This window comes from Quercus suber, unplaced genomic scaffold, assembly GCF_002906115.3.
Source record: "Quercus suber isolate HL8 unplaced genomic scaffold, Cork oak 2.0 scaffold_7, whole genome shotgun sequence".
Lineage (NCBI taxonomy): Eukaryota > Viridiplantae > Streptophyta > Magnoliopsida > Fagales > Fagaceae > Quercus > Quercus suber.
This window is the reverse complement of record NW_027069473.1, coordinates 2,254,721-2,259,697: the sequence shown is the minus strand read 5'-3', so window position 1 is coordinate 2,259,697 and position 4,977 is coordinate 2,254,721. Positions and strand designations below refer to the sequence as shown.

Sequence of the window (4,977 nt, the reverse complement as noted above, 5' to 3'; positions counted from 1 at the left end):
AATTTTAAAGTGCAAAGAACCACCAAAAAACGTCCATAAAAAGAGAGAGTATTCAGCCAAATTGCAAACTGAATATGCTAAAATTGCCTTCACTTAAGGTGAAAGGTGCTTACAAAGCTTCCTTATTTAACTCTTACAACAAACACCTAAGTCACATGTTATGCACCCCACTACTCTAAATTCTCTGCATAAACTATACAAACCAGCTTTAAGACCAGCTGGTTTGATTTACAAAATTAACCAATCCAAACCAGAGCAAATCAAAGTTAACCACCAAAAGTCCTAAAAAGCCTATAAGGATTTCAAAATTCAAGAATTTATGAAAGTTATGGACAACTGGAGATGAATTGGAAATACCAATGATCATAGCTAGATAACTTTCCAATGGCATATTTTATAGATTACACCTGATTTGCAGTGGTTTCTTCAACTGCTTGTTCAGAACAAGCCACTGCATAGACAAAAGTATGTGAAAAGAACCATACAAGACCAAAAAAAAAAAAAAAAAAAAAAAAAAACAGTATTCAATGATTGAACTAGCCAATGATCAGGGTAATGAAATGAAAATTGGAAACCAAACAAGCTGCAAAACCTACCGGCCATCTACAGACTTGTAAACTCTCTCCCTCTGATAAGTATTCACACATATCAAAAGATGCTTCTCTGTAGCCTCTTTCACATTCAAGAAGAGGTTTAGCCATCCTTTGGGCTTCCTTCTTTTTCAAGCTAACAAAAAGAAAACAATAGAGAAGACATGAACATGATGGCTTCTTGCAAAAATTTCTAACAGATAATTTTACAAGTAATAGTTGAGAATGATTTTGAGTTTTCTTAGAACTAAAATGATGAAATCCAAAAATGATAATTACTGTCATCATCATGGTAAGATGTTTTTCTTATATTATCTTTTACCTCAAAAACCAAACAGTCTCACAATTAATTACACAAACTTCATTTCATTTTCTTTTGTTTTTGATCTTTTCCTTTTCTAACATTCTTAGGAACCACAACAATCAAACCATGAGACTAGAACATTTGACAACAAAAAGTGTAAAAGGAAAAAATGGTTATTTATGAAACAGAAAGTAGAGGGAAAATATATAATTTGAGGTATCATAATTGGTGTGAGCGTAATATGGAACATATAAAAAGTTGAAATCAAAGAGATCTCCTCTTATTAGTTGTGTAGATGAAGCCCAATTTCACCATTGATGATCCCCCCCCCCCCCCCCCCGCCTTTTTTTTTTTTTTGGGTACTACAAAAGGCATTAGAAAACTATAGCCCACAACATTCTAATAAATATAGTTGCATCAAAAAACATTCTAATAAACAAACTTCACAACTGATGATTAAAAATGATATGCATACATACTACTTATAATAACTGAGCATCTTATGATAATGATAACAACTGCATCATGCAAACACAATGATCACCTAGGTATATATGATGAATTTTTAGACTATATCACCTAGGAATTAAAAAAACAGGATCAAACTCTTTAAACACACATAATAAAGTTCATAACAATGAAACAATTGTCAAAAACTCAAAAGTGCATTGTTGTCGGACTCCGTCAAAAAAGAATAACAGTTGTAGAGCCCCAGATGGCAGGTTAAAGAACCGAAAGATATGAAGATTGCAATTGCAGGAAAATGCCTTCCTCATATGAACCATATATGTCCCTTATGAAAGAACCTGTCTCATTCATATACTCACTACCTATCTCTTCAACGGAAAAAATAAAAAATCAACCTTGAGCAATAATTTTATAATTCAAAATCCCACAATTCCAAACTCCCTGCTTACAAATAACAGAACATGTGGAAAAACCCGAAAATTAAAGTAAAATGATTGAGTTTAAAAAATCACTAACCATTAAGAGTCGGGTAGAATTTCATCTTCTAAGGGTTTTCCCTGATTTCAACAAATAGAGAGGAAAAGGTTTACGAATGGGAATTCATAGATTGACAGAAAACCATAATGGAAGAGAATATTAGGAAAATAAATCAGTACCATTTCTTTGATGAAATTAGAGACTCTAGATTGTAGAGAGAACCAACCTCACCTCTACAGAGAAAGAAATTGACTGAATTGTAATGATGAGAATGAGAAGAAAGAAAAGAGAAAAAAAGAGGATTTTGGGGGACAGTTGAAATGTGGGATATAAACATATACCGGAGGATTTGTGTTGTTGTAAAGAACATGTGAAAGCTGAAAAGTAAAAAATAACAAAAACAGATGCACATAACTCGTTATAAAATACTTTAAAACCCTCACTTAACTTTGGTTTAGAATAGTATTAGATAAATATTACAGTGTTTTAGACAATACTGACAAGTGATAACTAGCTTCTCCTATTTTCTTACAAGTAAAAGAAGATAAGGCGAGACCCAACACTTGTTGAAGAAACATAAACTTAGACTTATGGAAATGCGGCCCAGCTACCCCATCAAATCCAGCTGGAATGATTATACATGTTCCTCCCAAATGTTATTCCCATCTTTATAACACAAAATCTCATCCTTCTCTGATAATCCATCTAGCTGCAACAATAGCTTCAAAAACTAAACCATTCAATAACAACCCTAAAACCAGACAATTTTGTTACATCCAATTGAAAAAACCCCATTAAACTCATTCGATATGCTGAGATCTATTAATAACTCAACGGCCTGAACCAAATTGTCGCTGAAAAGCTATCCTCAGATTTAATCTGAAGGGATTTGGATCATGGATCAGAAGTCGCCAAGTCTACCACCCGAGTTGAAGTATGATAGCGAGGAGGAGGAGAATGAGCGAGGCATCATATGGCTACCATGAAGGAGAATGATTATGTGCCCAAGTAAGAGGATTGAGAGTTTGCGGTGCAAGAATGGTGAGAGAAGGTTTTTGAAAACTGATACGGATTTTTTTTTTTTAATCTTATGGTGAGTTACGGATCAATTAAATGGGCTAGCTCACCAAAATTTTGCTCAATCAAAGTACCATAAAAAGGGAATAGACTAAAGGGTGAAAAACAGTGTTAGCACTCACAGCAGTGGTGCTATATAGGTATAATGCTATATTTTTAGCTTAAAATCACAAAAACCATCACGCAGCAGTGGAGCTAAATCTAAAAGATTTAGCTCCACAGCTACAGTACACATCTATATTTAGATGTGTACTGTAGCTCACAGGTAAAAAAAAAAATATTTTTTATTACAATTCTCTCTCCTCTCTCATTAAATATATATTTCCTATTCTCTCTCTCTCTCTCTCCAGCTTCTCTTCTGTCTTCCTTCTTCCTCAATTTTTTTTTCTCTCTCGCTTGCCGCCAAGCTCCCTCATCTCCCTCATCCCTCAGCTCGCCGGCCAACTCCCTCATCGCCGATCTGTTCCGCCGACCCAGCTCGCCGACCCACCCCAAGCCCCATCGCCCATATTGATTCCGACGACGAAGCCCCCGAAGCCGCAAACGCTGAAACTCCGATGAAGACGACTCCTCCATTCGCACCTTCACCAAAGCTCGCCTCAACGCCGCCAACGCAGGTGGAGGCTCCGGTTCGGCTCCGCTCGAAACACGAAGATCAAGACGGAGAATCTGAGCTCCTCCGCCACGGTTAAGATCGAGAATCTGGGTCCCACAACTCCGGCCGGGAGCTCGATGCCTGGAATCGTTGTTTAGAAGTGATTGATTCAATGAATTGAGAATAGAAATGGTGTTTGTGGAATTTGTGATTGTGGTTATGGTTTGTTTTTTTTTTTTTTTTTTTTATATATTATGTTGTGTTGTGGTTGCCAAAGTAGAGTGGTGGTTGTGGCCGGTGGTGGTGGTGGTGGTGGTGGTGGTGGTTGTTGGGGTTGTGGCTGTGGCTGTGGTGATGGCAGAGGTGGCTGTGGTTGGTTTGTTGATGTTTTTTTTTTGGTATTGTGATATATTATTTTATTGTAGGGGTGTATTATTTTATTGTGATAGTTATATTATTTTATTGCGTTGAAAGTTAAAATAGAACCACTGCTGTAGTATGTGTGTAGGTAAAATAGATAAAGTGGTTTTTTGTGATGCTAAATAGCTATAATTATTGCTCCACTGCTGTGGATGCTCTAAACAAGAATTAATAACCTATCATACTACTAGTACTCTAGTAGAGAGAAAAGAAAAGGAAAATATACATTCCAGCTTTCGTGGAAGGACCAGAACAGTGTGAGGTGCGTCATTTGGCCTGAACTTCTTGAAGATCATTATAACCCAAAATTCCTGTGAATTTTAAAATAAAATCAGGCATATGATTGAAAAGATAAATTGCTAACATAAATAGACAAGACTGGCCAGAGAGAGAATCACATACCAATAAAATGACGTTCTGTAATAAGGGCAAATTTTCATTTTCATTGTAATTCACAAACACACACACACACACAGAGAAACACTGGTATAGTGCACCTCAAAATATAGGTATCCAGACAATCCACTATCCTACTATCTTTTTCAGGAGAACTTTAACTTTATGAAGAAATTTTTTTTTTGAGAGTCATGCACTATTTTAAAAGACAAAGAATCATGGTATAGCAATGTCCAGGCACTCTTCCATATTTGAAATGAACCATATTGTGACAGTGCGTTTGCTGAATATAAAATTATACCAAAACACTTGAATGTGTCTACATATTCTATATTAACAGCAAACTCAATATAAATGACATACATCTTGAGTAGTTTTCAAATGACAAACAAATATCTGGAAGAATCAAACAATACCTGCACCGATAAAACAATCAATTTTTGCATTTAGAAAGCTGTATAAGAAAAGGGGCATACTTGCCTATACCCAAAAATCGTCATCTTGTCAATCTTACAAAAATTCTCTTAAAACAACAGAGCAAATTATATTGTAACAATCAAATCAAAAAGCATATTGAATGCTTTTCAAAATCTTCGGAAATTTCAGATTTCTTCCTCTCTCTTGAGGTGCTGCTTAGTTTGGGGTGCTTG

At 35.7% G+C, this 4,977-nt stretch overlaps 1 long non-coding RNA gene across 1 annotated transcript; it reads right to left on the bottom strand.

The window, feature by feature from the left end:
• On the bottom strand, nucleotides 1-2,981 carry LOC136067947 (uncharacterized). The gene is made up of 4 exons (XR_010629343.1): nucleotides 2,019-2,981; nucleotides 1,879-1,919; nucleotides 597-726; nucleotides 1-451 (listed from the first exon to the last, which is right to left on the bottom strand). It is a non-coding gene; the product is annotated as an uncharacterized LOC136067947 (long non-coding RNA).
• Between the last annotated feature and the right edge of the window lie 1,996 nt (nucleotides 2,982-4,977).